This window comes from Prionailurus bengalensis, chromosome E2 (assembly GCF_016509475.1).
Source record: "Prionailurus bengalensis isolate Pbe53 chromosome E2, Fcat_Pben_1.1_paternal_pri, whole genome shotgun sequence".
Classification (NCBI taxonomy): Eukaryota; Metazoa; Chordata; class Mammalia; order Carnivora; family Felidae; genus Prionailurus; species Prionailurus bengalensis.
In genome coordinates this window covers 56950071-56970214 of record NC_057352.1, presented here as the reverse complement: position 1 = coordinate 56970214, position 20144 = coordinate 56950071, and the positions used below count along the sequence as shown (strand labels likewise).

At 47.8% G+C, this 20144-nt stretch overlaps 1 protein-coding gene across 1 annotated transcript in view; it reads right to left on the bottom strand.

Moving 5' to 3' along the window:
* CDH13 (cadherin 13) overlaps positions 1-20144 on the bottom strand; it is a 1034159-nt gene that overhangs the window by 470872 nt on the left and 543143 nt on the right. The window lies entirely within an intron of this gene.

The window sequence follows — 20144 nt, the reverse complement described above, 5'->3', positions numbered from 1 at the left end:
ATGCGGCAGCATGTGACATCAAAGAAATGGCAAGCAGTTCATCGTGGCAGGAGCAGGAACAGTATCTGGAAGGACTGGAGGAGAAGGGGAAGGAGAATTGAAGAAGGATGCAGATGGTGGAGAGGCTATGTCCTATCTGGACTTATCCGGAAGTCAACAAAGAAGCACTGATAGCTTAAGCAAGGAAACAATCAGATCCCGTGTTAAGCCTGTGGCGACAACAGTGGAGAAGACTAGAGGCAGTTGTCTCAAAACCAGAAGAATCTCAAGGAAGGCAGAAGCTGGCAAAGCAGAAAATCAAAGTGAGGCCACTGACGACGGTAAGATTAGGAATGTGGTTACAAATGCAGACGGAAGAAGTCAAGGAAGAAAGCAATCATCTACCGCTCGAATGGAGAAAACAGTAATTTACTAACAAAAATACTGTGTCCTTTTCAAGATTTCACATAAAAATTTCCCACAAGTGAATTTTTAAAGCTCCCTCTTGGAAAACGTCAGTGCAAATCAGGTTCCTGTTTTATCAATGATTCCACAACTAATGCATCTGGAGAATGAATAAATTCCTGGGAAAATGCTGGACTAAATAAAAGCCTATTCTAAAATCTTGATTGTAACAATAAATAACAGCTGATTCAGACTTAGGCAAAAAAAAAAAAAAAAACAAAAAACCACAAACTTCCTGGTGATACAAGAAACACGAATTTGATTAGGCTTTTTAATATGCTGAAAATACATTTAAATTATATTTCAAACCTCAAGATCTCACCCTGGGTAATGTCCCCTGCATGGAGAAACTATTTGAATTTACATTTCAAGTGAGAAGGCTGATTATTTAGTTAACAGAGGGCTCCTTGATGATAGGTTTGTAAAGACCACAAGTAACTACTCTAAGTCTGGATGGGTTTCTCAGGTTTTATATTCCAAGGAGGCCAGATCAGTTTTAGCACTTTTCTCTTAGTACCTCTGAGCCATGTCTGAGACGTTACTTATATTGACAATTATCTGTCGGTGCCACAGTGTAAAGTAAAAGATAAATCATAAATTTTAAAACGGTCTTCTCCTGCAATGGATTTTCTCCACTGTTTGACTTTAAGTTTAATGAAACGATAGCATCTTCCCACCAAAACTTCTGGGGTCATTTCCTACAAAGCAAACGTCTTCTGTGATGCTCTGCCGGGGGACGGTGGGGGCTGCCCCTGGTCAGGTAAGGCTGTGCTATTAGAATCCACAGGAAAAGAAGCCAGCTTCATTGACAGTGGGCAGAAAAGAGCTAACACAGTGGGTCTGACTCAGCTGTCCCTCCAAAGGTCTGCTTCCAAGGCTGGCCCTTGCCTGGCATCTGGAACTTGGATTTGGGAAGGGTTCTCACCACTCCCTAGCTGATACGAATGGCTCACTGTGCCTAACCTGTTTGTGCAAAACTATACAATTTATGCTGAATACGTGCTTTCCTTCTGGAAGTCTGCAATCTTGCCACATGCCATGCCTATGTGACCTGTCCTCAATAAAAAACCTGGGCGCTTAGTCTCCAGTGCGCTTTCCCAGGCTGGCACAACTCGGTGTTGGGGGAATTAGCACATCCTGGGTGACTCCTTCAGGAAATACAAAGGCGCCTCTGGGCACCTGCAGCTCACAACTGGTTTCCTCTGAATGCCGACCCAGGCACCTTTTTCTGATGCTGATTTTGCTTGAGAATAACCACAGGCTGAGTCCTTAAGTTCTTTTAGAGAACTACCAAAACCTGGGGTGGTCTTGCGGACCCCTGACATACAGCATCCATCGACACTTTTCCACAAAGAGTGTTCTGAGGAACACGCTTTGGGAAACACTGCTCAGTAGCCCAGAGTAATCAAGAGAATGCGTGTCAAACACAGAGTACAGCTCCTGGCAGATAAGGCAGGATAGGGCTCTATAAAACTGGTCCCCCAACACTGTTATTACTAATAATGTGATTCTGGGGAAACAGGAATCCCTGATGCCACACCTTTGAATATCAGCCATGCGCCCTGCACTCTGCTTCACGCGCAGTAACCGCTCACTAGCTGTTTGTTGAATGAATTATTGGGTCTTTATTTACAACGTGCTGTGCCAACACAGAGGAGTCCGTCTAAAGCGTGCTGCCTCAGCCCCTCTCACAGCTCACAAATCTAAAACAAACACTATCAGTAAAGACAGAGCTGTAGACGAAAATACAGACAGAAAAGTCGGCAATAAAACATAAATGGATGCAGAAAGAAAGAATGGTCAATACACCTTCGCCAAGCAGAAAGCTTGGCACTTATGTATAGTTCTAATTTATTTCTAAGCCTGTCCACACGGCAGACGTGTGGACGGGCTTCAGAATTCTGCATTTCTATGGGTGTGAATTGGGTGGGTCCCCGAAAGCCTTTTCCACGAAGCTGGTAAAGCCGTACGTGCAAAGGCTTCATGGTTGATGAGGAAGATACACTGAAAATGGTGATGCTGTATTTCCACAAAAAAAAAAAAAAAAAAAATCTAAATCTAAGGCAGTAGGGATAAAGCGTTTGTCCGATAGATTTATTATTGCAATAAAGCTTCACTTTCGCTGAGGCTGAGCTCTCAAACACGGACTTCACGTAAGTATGATGACCTGATATCCAGCTTGCCAGGACAGGATTCCACCGATTACTAGATTACTAACCATGTCTTGCATAAGCCACGTAACCTCTCTGTGCCTCAGTTTCCTCAGTTTTGCACCGCGGCTCACACAGAGAGAAGGGACCGTGTAAGGTCTCAGCGAGAAGACAACCGTCTCCAAGGCAAGAGAGAGGGCTGGGGAGACACCAGCCCTCCCAACACCCCGATGCTGGCCTCCAGAAAGGTGAGAATGAATTCCCGTGGTTTAAGTGCCAGTCTGCGGCATTTTGTTATGGTGGCCCAAGCTGACAAATAGGTCCTCCAAGAAGACAGTCCCCTGACACACCTTCCCCTCCCAGGTATCTTACTGTGCCTGGGACTGAGATGCCTAATGCCCTAAGCCATGATGGATCCTGTGGCCGCCATGGGTGGGCTCGCCCTGCGGGGGCCTGTACATCCTTCCAGAAGCCCAGCCCATCCTGAAGGGCCATTCAGCTCCTCCAAATGCGTCGGATTTAGAAAACCTTGGTTTGAGTTTACTTGGCTGCGATTCAGAAAGTTTTAGTCCCAGAGGGTGACCGTCCCGTGTATCTAACGGCATCTCCATATGGCACGGGCTTCCTCTGGGTGTGTGTTCCTCTCCGTCACCCCACCTCAGTAAACGGCAATCTGTCCCTCCTTGGGACCCCTGGTCCCTCTCCAGGCCTCTTTTTCTCACACCCTGCATTTAATCCAGCAGCAAATGCTCTTGTCTCTTTCTACTAGACACATCTCATGTCCCACCCCCTCTTATCACCAACCTCCACCCTCTCTCACCTGCCTGCCACCAGAGCCTGTAGCCTGCTGCCTGGTTTTCTGCGTTCACTGCGGGCCCCCTTCAGCCTACCTGCCACACCCCTGCCAGAATCCCTGGTGACAGACGTGGCACATTGCATCCTGCCCCTGCTCAAAACCTTCAACGTCTCCCATTTCACTCAGAAGCCAAAGCCCACACAAAGGACCGCAAGGCCTTGCAGGATCCCCTTCCCCCTCCTCCTATCTTCTTTAAACATACTGAGCTCACTTCTGCCCCCAGGGCCTTTGCACTTGCTCTCAGGGCTGTTGAAATGGCTCCAGGCCCTGGGGAAAGAATCCAGGTCACCTCAGCAAAGGCTAAAAATCTTTCCCTAGGAGTTTCCCTGAGCTCCTTCCCAGGCTGCAGGACCCTGGCTTTTGTAGCACTCTCAGTCCGCAGTCTGGCTGGCTGCTCACCCGTGTGTCTCTCTTTCCGTGCAGATTTCTGCATGGCTCACATCCTTCCTTTTCATCAGGCCTCTCCTTAACGGTCTCCTCTTCACAGAGGCCAGCCTGGACGATCCCATGTAAAACAGAATATTGCTTACCCCTCACTTTTATCATCCTCCTCGCCCTCTTTAACTTTACTCAGGGGCACTTAGCAGCACCTGCCTGCTCTCTTGCTATAAGTTCCCCAAAACCAGGAACTCTGGGTCATCGCTTAGTGCCCCGAACAGTATCGGACAGGTGGTAGGAGCCGAACAGCCATCTGCTGAATTGAGTGTGTGAATGAGTGAGTGAGTGGGGCAGGAGGGAAAGAGAAGGGACACTTCAGAATAAGCAAATACGGTCACGGGGAATAGACTGGTTATAATGCTGCCATACCTTTCTGTCTTCCTGACATGCTGGGGCCCCTAGGACCTTTGGGAAAGGCTGACAGTTACAGGCAGCTACAGAGCTAGCCAGTGTGAAGCCCCCAGCTCAATGGGTAACAAAAGAGGACCACCCTGGGGCCATGGTGTTGGAGGGAGGCACGTGAATCTTAGCAGGGCAGATGGATCTTTTTCAGATTAAAAGGTATTAATTGCCTTTGGTAGCCACTCTGTGTTTTGAAAGGGCTTTCCCATCTTCCCTCGCGCTCTGGTGGCAAAGCACCCAGGCGGGAAGGCACTAACTTCACTGCCTCTTCCCATTCGTCTTTTTTATTTCCAACTTGAGGACCTAACCCTGCTGCTCTGCGTCTACAGCGATAACTTATAACCGAGCTACCGCTGATCTCTCCCATTAATGAAACCTCACTCTGTTTCTCTTAAGAATGACATGGTCAGGGCGGTTAAAGAGCCAGTGTGACAAGACAGGCACTGTATTTAGGGTGGGCAGTGAAGCATTAGCCCCCAGACCAGCTTTTCTTGAGAGTATAATCCAGATGCTTTCAACAGCACACACAGAGTGTTTTGCAGGGGCTGATTCACCTCTCAGATCTCAGTAAGAGATTCATTCCAGGCCCCAACTCTTAGCCCAGAGGTGAGGACAGCAGCATGTATGTGCTCCTCGCAACATGGCTAGAACAAAAGAGGTCTGTCTTGGCTGTATCTATGTCAGACCTAGTCCTCTAGGATTTGGAGACAGCTTTGTACAGAATGAAGAAGAAAGTATTCAAAAGGGGATGTTCGGTGTCTCAAAACACAAGCCAAGATTGGTTGAATGAGCAGTGTATCTGAAGGATTTGACTCAGTCAGAACTTTCAGGTGGTGGACATGGCAGAGACCGGGGTCTTGGTTGCCAGTCCAGCCCAGAACCTACCTGGAACCAACCTATGCAAGAAACAAAGACCACTGTGGAGACAGAAGCCACTCACCACTCACGAGTTTTCCCTAGGATTTCAACGGCTCCTAGACATCTTTTCTCAACAAAGAATAGAGCAGCTCATACTGAACAGACCAGCTTATGGAGAAAAACAAGAGCTGTTCCTCAATCCCAGTCTTATTCCCTTGGTAGAAATGAACTTGGCAACCAAGGAGTCCAAGGAGGAAGAAACACAGTGTGACAGCAAACCAATGGACCTTGACTTTGGAACACATGGGACTAGATTCCCACCTTCCTGTCTTCTGGTTGGTTATATGACCCTGAGCATAGTTACATCATCTCTGATATGTCATTTCTTCAAAGCACTCCAGTGTAAAGCCTGGATGAAGCCAACATCAGAAGGCACAAACAATGTTTAGCAAAGCACTCACTAGACGCTCAGTTCTGTGCACTCAACATACAATATCTCATTTCATCTTGACAAAAGCTCTAGGAAGTAGGTCCTATCATTGCTTCCTTTTCACAGGTCAGGAAACTAAGGCCCACAGATTAAGCAACCTGCCTTCAAGGACACAGCTAGCAAGAGGTAACACTAATATGAACATAGACTTGTACGATGCTAAAGGTAGCTTTTCACCCAAGATTTCCTGGATCTGCAGTTGCCTATATAGTAGCTACCAGCCACATGCCTATTTAAATCAAAATGAACTAAAACTAAATAAAGAGTTCAATGTCATTATTACACTAGCCGTAGTTCCGGTGCCCAGTGGCCACCATATTGGCCTGCGCCATATCGGATAGTGCAGAAGCAGGCACTTCCATCACTGCACAAAGCTCCATTGGACCACATTTGTCTAGTCCTTCCGTGATATGCAAGCACCTGGCTTTTAGCAGGCACTAATGAGTGTGAAGTTTGACAATGTCAGAAGAGACACAGGCTCTACCAGGCTAGCTCACAGGGGTTGATCCAAGTTGTGGGGAAACTGAAGGTTATGCAATTTGGCGGTCTACTTTAAGCAGAACACAAAGTCACAACACAACACGGGGAACAGGGCCTCAGAAGGGCCCAACCAAGAAACGGCCCTGAAAGTTCAGCTTTGTTAGTGTCATGGCCACCCGCCCCCCTCTCCAGAGCAAAGACATAAGTGTGGGCCACCAAGCTACAGTCATTAACACATTGCCCTGCTGTGTGTTCTCAGTCAAGGGAACCACCTTCTCTCCCACCTTCTCTCAACGGCCAGTCTTGTGTTCTGAACCTCTCTTTAGGCTATATTTTCCTCAAGTTGTCCAACGTGGATCAGTTGTCCATGCTGCCCTGCAGATCACGGTGGGACAGCCCCCTGATCTTCTCTGTCCCCCTCAGCCTCGCCCACCTCTCCCTCTTCTCTCTCCTCCCCCTCCTCCACTCCCTCTTTACTCCTGGTTTTCCTGCCCTGTCATTCCCTCCTCCCTCACCATTTTCTATTCCCCATGATTTAAAGAAGATTGAGGTGAATTCACAAAGTACAAAATTAATCCTTTTAAAGAGCACAAGTGAGTGACATTTAGAGGAGTCACAATGTTGCAGGACCATTACCACTAACTAGTTTCACCAACCCCGAAGGAAACCCCATACCCATTATTCCCCTGTTCATCAGCTTTCTGTTTCTATGGATCTCCCTGTCAGAGTCACTTCGTACTGGTGGAGTCACACAACATGTGACCTTCTGTGTCTGGCTTTCACTCGGCATCATGTTTTCGAGAATTCTCCACATGTATCAGTACATCGTCCTGATGTAATGGCTGAATAATTTCCCATTGTGTGCATACACCACATTTGTTTATCAGGTCATGGACAAACTGAAACAACAGGAAGTGATGGGAACCAGTTTCCACTACATTCATGGAGAAAGAATGTCAAAATGTCTCCAGGATCGTTTTTCCAGAATGGCTGACCGTGCAGCATCCCAGGAAAGTGGGTGGACATCCATCGGGCCTCTCCATGCCGACTGCTCCTTTTTGATCTCATTAATTAAATATTTTCTCCCCCAACATTATCCAAAGTGTGATTTTTTTTTTAATAATGGTTAATAGTTCCTCTAGGAGAATGCTGTTGAACGCTTGGGTTTTTAAATATGTGGAATTTGCTGGCTTAAACAGGTTTCTCAACTGCAGGTCTTTAAAATGTCTTTACTGTGTTAAATGTGCACTGTGAGTTTTCAAGAAGCAATTACAATTTTCAGTGTTTCCCAAACTTTTGGTGTTTCCCAGATGTTCCCAAGGGAGCGTGCGTGCGTGTGCCCCTGTGCTCTGATGGGCAACTCTTTCTCAGTTCTCACAGTTCCCAGAAACGCTTTGAAAAAGCTATGCTATATATTAATATCTGAACCCTTTTTGGGTCCACCTAACTGAGGGAGGGTGGTCCACACACTTTAGAGACTGTAGTGCCTCCGCCAGGCTTAAAATAGGTACATTTGGAATCACAAGTAAAAGATCTTAAATGCATTTAAATGCAAATCATTTCTGAATTAATCATATAAGCGATATAAAGTGTCATGAGTTTGAATTGCAGTCAAATGGTAACAACCCATAACTTATAACATAATATCCATTTGGAAAATATTTTAATCCTTCAGCACTTCATGGCACACAAGTTTGAGGATCTCAAAGGCAGAGAGTCATAAAAAAAGAAAAAAAAATGTCTCTGAGAAATGCACATTCGAGCATATATCCTCACTCTATGTATTAACACTTAAAATATAATCTGCTTAAGTGTTCCGTATAGTTGGAAATTGTGTTTCTGAATAATATCTACATAATTTTCAATAAAAATAAACTTGCAGTAAATTATCGAGATCTTAAGGTACCAAAGACAAATGGCCTTTGCCGGAATCAGTTTTCCCTCAGGAGAAAGGAAATGGGATTTGTCTTCTGCAATGAGAAAAAAAAAAAAAATTAAAAACACCATGAAGAATAAAGAGCGAACGCTGGTGAGCTCTGCTAGAACATTACTGGGCGTGTCTCAGAATCAGGGGTGGAGACGCTGGGGCCAGGTCGCCAGCTACCCTGGAGTTGGGTTGCTGAAAACTCGAGTTGGTTAGATGCCAGGCTCACCCTCTGAGCACACCTGTGATCCCATGCAGAGCTCACAGCAACGCTACGGGGTGGGTTTTAAAAAAATGTTTTTAAGGTTTATTTATTTTTGAGGGAGAAAGGGCGGGCAGGGGCACAGAGAGAGGGAGACACAGAATCCGAAGCAGGCCCCAGGCTCCGAGCTGTCCGCACAGAGCCCAACGCGGGGCTCGAACTCACAGACCGCGAGATCGTGGCCTGAGCGGAGGTCTGATGCTTAACCGACTGAGCCACCCAGGCGCCACCCCGCCCCCATGGGTAGGTTTGATCATTCTCATTTTATACCAGAGTTTCTCAGCGGTGGCACAGTTGGTCTAAGGGGCTGGATCATTCTTTGGGTGGGCACTGTCCTGGGAATGTAGGAGGTTTGGTGGCATTCCTGGTATCTACCCACTGCCTGGCCGTAGCATCCCTCTCCCTGAGGTGACAAGACAAATGCCTCCCAACATGGCCCCTGATCCTGCGGGCCAGCACCACTCTTAGGTGAGAATCCTGGCTTAAGTGAGTGAGCCAAGCACTCAGTACTTCCATCAAGTGTGATGGAGTCAATGCGTGCAGCCTGGGCTCTGGAGACAGAGGAAGCAGGTTTGTCATTTGGCCCTTTCACCTATAGCTATGTGACCTGTGTCCTGACATTGCCTAAGCCCCAGTTTCTCCAAATAAAAAAAGGAAGGAAAAAAAAAAGAGTGTCTACCTTCAAGGTTCTTAGGAGTATAAAGCTCCTGCTCTATTCATTCTCAAATCCCTTGTGCCTCAAGCAGTGTCCCTAGCATGGCAGGGGGCCCTTGGAAGAGACTGCTCAGGAAATGCGACATAGTCAGTGTGGAGCCAAGCCAGGCTGCCGCCATTTTGTGTAAGTTGCACTGGGGCAGGACTCTGCAGCTGCCTGGGTCCAAGGCCTACGCGCTTTCACTTTAGAGGAAAGCACCCGGGGGGTTCAGTCAGTTGAGAGTCCAGCTCTTGATTTCAACTCAGGTCGTGATCTCGGGTTCCGTGCTGGCAGCGCTGAGCCTGCTTGGGATTCTCTCTCCCTCTCTGTCTGCCCCTCTCCTGCTTGCTCTCTCTCTGTCTCAAAATAAATAAGTAAACATTAAAAAAAATAAAAATAAATAAAGTGAAGACTAGTGTAGGGTCAGGATCAGGTGTGCTGGTACCTGCCTAATGACGCTGAATAACTGATACTCCATCCCGTGGGTAAGAGGGCATGATAGCAGGTCACTCTTTGGGGCCTCCCCTTGGGCTAAGTAATGGATTCAAAGCAGCAATGAAATGACATGAAAATCCAGCGTCCAACCGTTCCCTGAGTCTCACTTGCCCTGAAGAAGACAATCCTCGTAAAACACAATGAAACTCTAAACACTTCAACGTAAGCACACGTCTTCTCTTCAAGAAGAGAAATGAGGACAGTGTGAAAGAGGCCTGGACACTGGTGCTCTGGTGGGAAAACCCATCAGCGAGTTGCGTCCAACCATTAAGAGAGAGAATCACGGGACTGCCACAGAGGGCCGGCCGAGGGTCTCCCCTTTCTAGTTCTCTCTGTTGGCAGCCACACTGGCGGCTGTGCCCTCTGTCCCCAGGTTCAGCAGGTGGCTGTAGGTGGGGCCGAGCTGACGACCATCCATCACTTACCAGCACGGGTGACCGTGTACAAATTCCTAGCCTGCTCAGTGCCTCTACTGTTTCATCTGTAGAAGGGGGGTATGGTGATAGGCAGAATGGTGGCCCCCAGAGGTGTCCACATCCTGGTCCTTAGAAACTGTGACTATGTTAGGTTCTGGACAAAGGGGAGCTAAGGTTGCAAATGGAATTAATGTGCTGACCAGCCGATTTATTGATTGATTGATTGATTGATTTACTATTTATTTATTTTTAATGTTTATTTTTTTTAAAAAAATTTTTAACGTTTTATTTATTTTTGAGAGCATGAACAGGGGAGGGTCAGAGAGAGGGAGACACAGAATCTGAAACAGGCTCCAGGCTCCGAGCCATCAGCACAGAGCCCGACGCGGGGCTCGAACTCACTCACCGCGAGATCATGACCCGAGCCGAAGTCAGCCGCCCAACCGACTGAGCCACCCAGGTGCCCTGATGTTTATTTATTTTTGAAGAGAGAGAGACAGAGCGTGAGCAGAGGAGGGGCAGAGACAGAGAAGGAGACACAGAAGCCAAAGCAGGCTCCAGGCTCTGAGCTGTCATCACAGAGCCCAACGGGGGGCTCGAACTTACAAACTACAAGATCATGACCTGAGCCGAAGTTGGAGGCTTAACCGACTGAGCCACCCAGGCGCCCCTATTTATTCATTTTTCAAAGATTTGTGTTTTTAAATGTTTATTAATTTATTTTTAAGTGAAAGAGGGAGAGAGGTAGAGAGAGAGGGGGAGACAGAGATTCCCAAGCAGGCCTTGTGCCGTCAAGGTACAGCCTAATGCGGGGCTCAGACTCACAAAAGGGAAGATCATGACCCGAGTCAAAATTAAGAGTCGGACACTTAACCAACTGAGCCACCCAGGCGCCCCCAGCTGCACTTAAAATAAGGAGATTATTCAGGATTAGCCAAGTGGAGCCCATGTGACTGCAGAGTCCTTAAACATGAGACAGAGAATGAGTAGAGAACCAGAAAGATGTCAGTGTGAGCAGGAATCAACCCTCTGTTGTTGGCTCTGAAGACGGAGGAAGAGGCCACAAGCCAAGGCAAGTCAGGGGCAAGGGGGTTGCTCTAGAAGCTGGAGGAAGCAAGGAAATGGATTCCCCTGAAGCCTCCAGAAGGAACCAGCCCTACCTGCGGAAACCTTGACGTTAGCCCAGGGATACCATATCTGACTTCTGGCCTCCAGAACTGTAAGGTCACAGAGGGTTTTGGTTTGAAGCTACCAGGTTGTGACAGACTGTTACTGCAGAAACGAGAATTGATACAGGTTCCTAACTCACGGAGTCAGTGTGAGGATTAGAGAAATAGTGACCACAAAGGCTAAGTAAGCCTACACGTGGTCACTGCATCATGGGTGCTGCTGCTTACTGACAGCAAGAGCCAGCTTCAGAAGAGGCCCCGGGCAGGACAGCCCCCGGCAGGCAGCTCAGCCCTGCACTCAGCTCCCTGCGCAGTGCTCCGGAGAAGCAGAGTACTGGGAGAGAGAAGCAACCAGAAGCTTCGTCTTGTTGCTACAGCCGCAGGCTTCTCAGGCCCCGTTTTGCTGTTGTGGTGTGCAAAGTTCATTTGGCTCTGCACTGAAACTTGAACCGAAAATGCATTTACGTGGGGCACCTGGGTGGCCCGATCAGTCAAGTGTCCGACTCTTGGCTTCAACGCACGTCATGATCTCGAGGTTCATAGGTTCGAACCCTGTGTTGGGCTCTGTGCTGACAGTGTGGTGCCTGCTTGGGATTCTCTCTTTCCCTCTCTTTCTGCCCTCCCGCTTGCTCTTTCTCTCTCTCTGTCTCTCAAAATAAATACACTTTAACAAAAAAAAAAGGAAAGAAAGAAAATGCATTTACAATTAATTGTGTAATGCCAGTCACCCACTTTTCTGAGCCTTTATGACTAGCTGGCCAAGACCACTTGTGCTATGCCCCAGGTGTTAGCCATCAAAGGAACGTGCACCCCAAAGCCACGTGGGTGTGAGAAGCACACGACTTGGAAAAGCACAGGGCTCTCCTCCTGACTTTTTCTTGTCAAACATCGTCAATCCGGTCTCGGATCCCACTAATGTTGTTTGACACGCTAAGCCGACACGCAGCGAGGATGCGTTTCCTCAGGCTTCTTTCATTTTACTCCACCTCTGGAGTGCCTGGTCTGGCACATGGAGGTAGGCTCAGTGTGGCCCCAGCGGCAGGCAGGGAACGGGCATCCCTGAGTGACAGAGGGCAAGCAAATCCTTTTCAGTGAGCAGTCACCTTTCCAACATGGTACCAGAAAACATGGATTCTGCTTAGGGGGCCCGCGATGCAAACTTGTGCACCTTTAGAAGAAAGAAAAATAATATGGGAACGATCTTTTTTGCACCGAATGCCTTGCTGCTAGGACAAGATAAGCCGTCTTCATAATAAAGATCTTAAAACACATGCCAATCAAAGGAATCAATAGCTAACAGGTCCAGCCAACTGTGTTTAATAAATGATTTTGAGATAGCACACCGATAAACCCCCACAGAAAGCAGAACTGAGAGCCTGGAATTTTAACAAAGAATGTTCACTTGGCCTGGAGGCTGAAGCAAACGAAACAGAAAGGACCGGCCAACGTATGGAGCTCCCCAACTCCTCCACATGTGGATTCAGAATAAAGAAAATGTCTCTACTTTACTCTTGTCTACAAGGGAACGTTAATGCCGAGCTTGGGGAAGTCAGGGCTTTATCTTTTATCTGTTTTCCCGAGTGCCTGGTAGGTACCGGCTTCTCAACAAATGAATGAGTCTTTGGATTAATTTCCATTTCACGGCAATTTGTGTGTTATTGTCGACTTGCTGAAATAAATCTCCCCGAAATGCAAGTTGGAGGTCACTCGCTTACTGAAAACCCTCTTAGGTATCCTTAGAATAAAATCCAAGCTCCTTACCAGCCCTACAAGGCCTGGCTCCTGGATTCCTGCTACCCTTAATCTCAAAGGGCAGTGAATGTCCCCACTATGAGTCTGGATGCAGTTTATCTGACATCCGACATGTGCCACTCTGGCTGCAGAGAGCTGGGGACACGACTCACAAAACCCAAACCGGATAGTGTCATTCTGCAGCCTAAAATCCTCTAACATCTGCCTGTCACCGTCACCATGGGGTATTATTTCTAAGCTCATCCTTTAGCACACGGGGCCTGGGAGTTCTCTGCCAGTCCTGTCCATTCTGTGTCTCTCACAGAGGCCCTGCTCTCCAGATCCCTCGGAGTTGCCTTAAGCCCTTTCTTCTATCCCTCCACCCTGGAACACTCTTCCTGACCTGTCCCCCCCCCTCCCTGTCACCTGGTTGACTCCTCATTCTCAAGCACTTGTTTTTACATCACGTCCTCTGGAAGGCTGTTCCTGACCCCTGTGGTGATGTCCCTAGCTAGACCGTGAGCTTTCCAAGGACGGGGGCAGTATCCCTGGCTCTGGTGCCCCAGAAGCAAACACAGACATCTCATCTATTCAAGCTTGATGAATATCTGAGTGAACAAACTATGGGATATTTTCAGACCCTCTAAGAGGCCAGCCCTGGGCTGGGGCCTGTAGATCACAGCATGCAGGGTCTGCCCTGTGCACTCTAAGATACTGAGCAACATCTCTGACCTTGACCCACTAGATTACTTGACCCACTACTTCCCCCATTGTGACACCCAAAAATGTCTCCAGACATTGCCAGATGTCCCTGGGAGGTGGGGGAGCACAAACATCTGCTGACTGTGGGTGACAATATGGTCGAGAACCCCTGCTATCATGGATACTTCTGCCCCCAGACTTTCCACCAGGCCTGCCCCCAAATGTCATCTCCCGCCATGGCCTGCCAGGACCACACAGCACATCGTATCCCTCTCTGCATGTTCAATCTGCTCCACTTTTATTCCCAGTCCTTATACCCACCTGACATGTCACATACTTGCTAACTGCTGTTTATTGATGGAGTTCTGTAAAGCAGGAACTTGGTGGTTTGTTTGCAGCTCTGTCTCCAGCACTTTGAAACAGCAGCTCACATGAATCAGGCATCTTGTCAACATCAGCTGAATCAGTCCTGTGGTTGATCTGAATCCTACCTGATGCGGCTGCCGGGCGTATGCCGGCCCTGATATGGATGCATCCTCCTGGGGTCCCAAGTTGCCTTTTTGTAAGTGCTGCCCCATTTCCCTCCACTTCTCTTGGCTGGAAGATAAACTCCACCAACAAAAGCATGTACCCCTCCATGCTCTCGTTCTACCCTGGGATTTTGCCCACAGGTTCTCTCCATTTCAAATCTGCCCCAATTAAACATTCAGCAGTGGGCCAGCCAGAATTGAGGTGGGTAACCTGGGGGTTGGTGGCTCCCCAGCACTGGATGAGACATGACTCCCATCTGTATCAATCTCCCATCATGAGAACTTCCGGCTTCCAACATGCTCAAGGGGAACTCAGTCGCCATTATGCTATTACTCCCCCAAGTGTCTCTTGGGGTGCCCAAAGCTGGTTTCACAAAGGCTCTGGATCAATGTCATCTTCTTCTTCCCCTTCATCCTTCCCCTCGAGTGGCCCATTTCACCATGATCATCCACCCCTTAATTACTAACCTTCCCAAGACAGAGTGCTGCCTGAGTTCCTGGGGGGTTAGGGGTGGGAGGGGTAGCTCTCTTCTGAATTACATCATCCTTTGTCACTTGGCTTCACAGCCATAGTGGTTGAACCTAGAATTGCACCCTGTCTTTTGTAATTGGGTTAATTAGCTTCTGTTCCTCACATCCAATTTTGCACAGCATCTCATAAAAAAAGACTAATTCCCATCATTTTCTGCCCTCTAACCCAAGAGAGTCAAGCTTACTTTAAGGAGCAGAGCACGACCTGTTCCAATCTTCATGCTTCTTTCATCCTAGTCCACGCCCCTGAACAAATACCTTCCCGCCCCTGCTCGTTTTCACCAAATGAAAAAAAAAAAAAAAAAAAATCTTCATGCCTAGTGATGAATGCAGAGAGCTGGAGAGTCAGCGGTGGGAGGCAGAAAGTTTCATCTGCGTTTGCAGGATCTGGTCCCAGAGTGGTCAGCTTCAATGCCTGCTTTCGCAGGATAACCAAACATCGGCAACAGATTTTGAGTACTGGGAGTCAGAGCTGTTGGCCAGTTATTGAACTGGCTCTTATTTGTAAACTTAGCAGCTCAGATTAAACGGATCTCAAGGCGCTTGCTGTTGTGATGTATCGTGATGATTCTCTGGCACCTGGAAAGACGAACACCACCAAGTCTGGTGGAACGGGTCCACGAGGAATGGATTTGGCTGTAGTCAGACACCGGACGAGCAAAGAGGAGCTGCTGTCACATGTTTATCGGTCCCCGAGACTGTGTGGGGGCCACCTGCGGGCCCGGCGAGGGGAGGAGAAGGCTGAGGGGTGTGAGGTCTGCCCACCCGCCAAGACTCAAGCCGCACCTTTTCTGAGGAGTTTGTGCTGATGGGAGTTTAGAAAACCACGTTCCCACAGCCCCGAGTGAGGAAGCATCTTTGCTGAGTGGACCAAATAATCAGTCAGAAGCACCTTGGCGGTCTCATCCAGGCAATGCCATTTACCTTCCTCTGGCCTCCGCTTCACGAGCTGTGCCTGGCAGATAAGGCCAGGTTGCAAAATCAAGTGCTTGGAATCGTGAAGACGACCAGGAAGGAGCCAGAGGGAGATGCTTGAGGGGCACCGGGGTGGCAAGAAACCAAAACCAAACCCTGAATTCTTTTTTCTTTTCTCCTCCTTCCTTTCATTTCCTTTCCTTTCAAGTTTATTTACTTATTTTGAGGAGAGAGCATGAGAGCAGGGGAGAGGAAGAGAGAGAGAGAGAGAGAGAGAGAATCCCAAGCAGGCTGTGCACTGTCAGCATGGAGCCCAACGCAGGGCTCGATCTCACGAAGTGTGAGATCCTGCCCTGAGCCAAAACCAAGAGTCGGACACATAACTGACTGAGCTGCTCAGCTGCCCCTGAATTATTTTTTTTTTCTAAATGTAGTTACAAGACAACCTGTTCATTTCTTTATCCAATTCTGTTTCCCTGCATTTCAGTTTTTTAAGTGCCTGTGTCAAAAGAGATGCTGGAAAGTAGTGTGCTTCAGATGTTTGCTCAGAGTCAGGCAGTTGATTGAGAGAGAAGTAAGATCTTTGATTTCCTACAATACGTGTTAGAAACTTGAGATTCGCAACAAACCGACCAGGCAGGGGTCATCATCCCCACTGGAATAAACCAGGATAGAGATGGGTTATATTAATCTAGTGGTTCTCAAATTTGGCTTCACGGTGGAAACACCTGGAGTTTTATGAACGTACTTGGTCCCACTCCAGGACACCCTGATTTAATTGGTTTGGAGTGCAGCTTGGGCCTCAGGGGTTTTAAAATCTCCCCAGATGAGGCTCAATCAGTTAAGTGTCTGACTCTTGGTTTTGGCTCAGTTCATGATCTCAGGGTTCGTGAGTTTGAGCCCTGCATCAGGCTCCGTGATGACAGTGTGGAGCCTGCTTGGGATTCTCTCTCTCCCTCTCTCCTGCTTCCTCTCTCTCACTCTCTCTCTCTCTCTCAAAAATAAATAAAAATAAACCTTAAAAAATTATAAAAAAATAAATAAAATCTCTCCAGATGGCTTTAATGCACAACAAAGTTTGAGAACCACAGATGACTCACTCATGGTTACAGATCTAATAAGACAGAAAAGCCCGTTCTGCTGACCCCGGGGCCAGCTTCCTCCTAGCAGGAATTTTCTCCTGTACCAGCTCAAATATTCTGAAGACACTTTTATCTCTGGCCTAAAAGGTTGGTTTCTGAGATATGAGAAAACACTCAGTAACATGATCTTTAACAGTTATCCAAGGTCTAGACAGGACGGAGCAAAGAAACCCCGGGACAAATCTGCCTGGCTCCCAGCAGCTGTTACCGAAACAAAAACAAAGGCAGTTTTGAGGACCACAAACTGGATTTAGAGGGCTTTCACACGGACCAGAGCATCTAGAAAAATAAGCATCTTTAAGGTGCAAACGGGTTACCCCAGCACAACTGTAATGGAATGGGGTCCGAGGCCACCTTCATTGATGCAAATGAATGCATCAAGCCAGTTGTGGCCATGCAAACATTCAGAAGCACTCTCAGTAGAGCGAGGGGGTCTCAGACAACAGTGAGCACCAGAACCCCCTGAAGGGCTTGTGAACACCCAGACTGCAGCTGGGCGAGACTGGGAATGTGCATTTTTAACAAGTTCCCAGATAACAGATGCTGGTCTGGGGGCCACACCTTAAGAACTGCCCATCTAAACATGTCCCTTCTAAGAAGTCTCACGCGATGTTACTGATGTTACCGCACCCAACTTTGTGATCTGGGCGCCTGGCAACCACTTACAGCTCTATTTCACCTGCAAGGAGCTTTACCTCCAAGACTGGTCAGTGAGGTGATTTCCCTTAATTCAGGAACACTTAGTGGCTGCCCTGAGCAACTCTCCTGTACACCCCGCTCAGCAACTGCAACACAGCCAGGGGCGTGACGCTGAGGAAGGAGTCAAAGGCAAGCAGAGGGCAAAGTACCAGCTGACACCCCACTGCCCCCACTTCCAAGGCAGGACGTGTGTGACAGTCCTCAGTGTGCTGCCCAACAAAGGAAAGGGCAAAAACAATGGTTACCCGATAGAGATCACAGTCATGTAGGAGTCTCCATCAGTTTGTCTTAGTAAATTACAAGAAAAAGGCAATCTTAGCAATAGCCTAATCTCCAGAAAACCATAGACTCAGTTTCCTGGGAGCCCTAACGTCAACCTCCCCTCCACAGTGATGTGGAAAACAAAGGCAAGAAGGAAATGGCAGGCAAAATTAAATTTCCTTATGACCTGTGGCCCATTGACAAATACTTGAGGCAGGCAGAGGGGAACATTTCTCTAGGAACCTACTACTGTATTAATGCTAATGCCTCACTAGAGGGAAAAAACCACCTTAGCTTGACAATACTTAGCCTTTTGGTATCTTTATGATCCTTTTTAGCATACGAAAGTCCTTCTGGAAGCCTCCCTTTTGCCTGCCCCAGCCTCTTAGGATAAACCCAGTCACTCCTTACAACCCTAGGGCAGCTCTTTCTGCCAAGAAGTCCAGTTCCGTGCTTTAATAAAATCACCGTTTTACACCAAAGATGTCTGAAGGATTATTTCTTGGCTGCTGGCTCTGGACACCCCCCCTCCCGCCCCCGCCACTCCAAAGCCACATCAATGCTGCCACCTTAGTGTCAACGTAAAGACGAGAAAATGAGAAACAATAAAGAACTTGCCAAAAGGCGACACTGTGAAATGGCTGATAGTCACTTGTTTTTTTCACCTGTAAAAATGGCAACCTCCTAGAGTTCCTACGGCAGCAGAATCAAACCTTAGTAGGTCTGATTCCAAAGGCTGAGCTTTTAACCCAAGTTTTCTGTCTCCTCCCCATCAAGGCTCATTCCAAGGCCACGTGCGTTATTGATAGCTAGGCTTATAATAGTGAGAGCAGCTCAGAGGTGTGAGGCCACACGCTCTCCTGTGCATGGGCTGGTGACCTGCCTTTGGACCGCCATGCCTCCCGCTGACTGCCTCTTCCCTGGGATAAAGTGGTACCGATGATGTGGCTGATGCTGTAGATGTCAACACCACTCAGAGCCCCTTGCTAGCTCAGCGACAGTCCTTCATATGACCCAGGTTCTTCCCTGTGGACATCCCAGCATTAGACTTGGCAACAGAAGTAGGACTTAAGGAAGCAGCTCTGCTTTGCAGATCTAAGTTCCGGAAAGCATGCTGTCAGGATCACTTCACATGTCTGGGCAGCCAAGGCAGAGATGCTCCCCACTGCCCACCCTCCCCCAGTACTGAGCATCACGGGAGCAGAGGGGTAGGGAGAGGTGGCAGCAGAGACGACTCCTCCAGAAAAGTGGTTCTCAGCCAGGGGGCAGTTTTGCCCCCATGGGACAATGAACGATAATATCTGGAGACACCTTTGACCAGCAAGACTGGGATGGGGGTTGCTATCAGGATCCAGTAGTTAGAGACCAGCTGTGTTTCTAAACACCCTGCACTGCACGGGCCAGCCCCCAAAGCAGAGGGTTATCCAGCCCCAAATGTCAATAGTGCCAAGGTGAAGAACCCTGGCTCTAAAACAGTACCATCGATGGCTGGGCATTTCCTGTAGCACAACTGTGGGGCGGGTCCCCTGTGAGCCAGGTGGTTGGGTCCTCTGGCAACTACATAAGCTCCCTGTATCCTTTAATAAATCCCTTTCTTTACACATTAGTTGGAGGGGGGGTTGTTGACTACCACGAAGAATCCTGCCTAAGAAAGATGGCCATGGGGGAGACCAAACTAGTGGATGAAGAAGGGTGTAGCTGGTCCCTATACCTGAGGGCAGGGGGAGCATTCCAAGTACAAATATTATCAAGGGCAGTGCAAGCCTATCAAGTAATGTGTGCCTCATCCACATGGACAACAATCCACACGGACATTATTTACACACAGGTTAATCACCTAAATAATTCTCCAATCTGGAGAAATCTACACATCTCAGTTCTCTAGGATCACTAGTGGTATGATACATGTATTTCCACTCGACAGTATCATTTTTCACTTTAATGCATTTTTTGCCAGATTGTCTTGGAGCTACTTATGGGTTAGAAATGGGGCAGAGCCACATGAATGAAGGGGAACACAGGAGAAAGGACATCTTCTTTCTGCCAGGTGGATTCCCATTTTAGGGCAACAATCTTAGCTACAAAGTCAAGACATGTCCAAGAAATTGGCTTGAAGGAGAGCAAATTATACCCCAGAAAGTGTGAACAAATATTCAGAAGGAGACCATGAAATCCTGCTTATGTGCTGAGGCGACGCACACAGGTGGTTCCAATTACTAGTTCTGTAATCGGGCATGATAACATTAATAAGTTCATCTTTGTGAAGATTGAATGAGATCATCATTTAGGTATTTAGCATAGAGCCTTGGCACACTGTAACTGTTCAATAAACATTAACACCAACATTAATAACGATCATTTATCTAGGGAACCACTTTGGCCCTCAGCTAGCTAGATGAGTAAAGGCAAGATAATAAACCAGTTTCACAGGTTTGTGTATCTAGTATTCTAGAGAGCTCCTGGGTACCTAATGGATGCTGAGTAAATACTAGTTCTCTCTCTCTCCTTCCAAGTGCCTTTCTTTTCTCCTGTCCAGCCCTGACATCCCCAGTCCT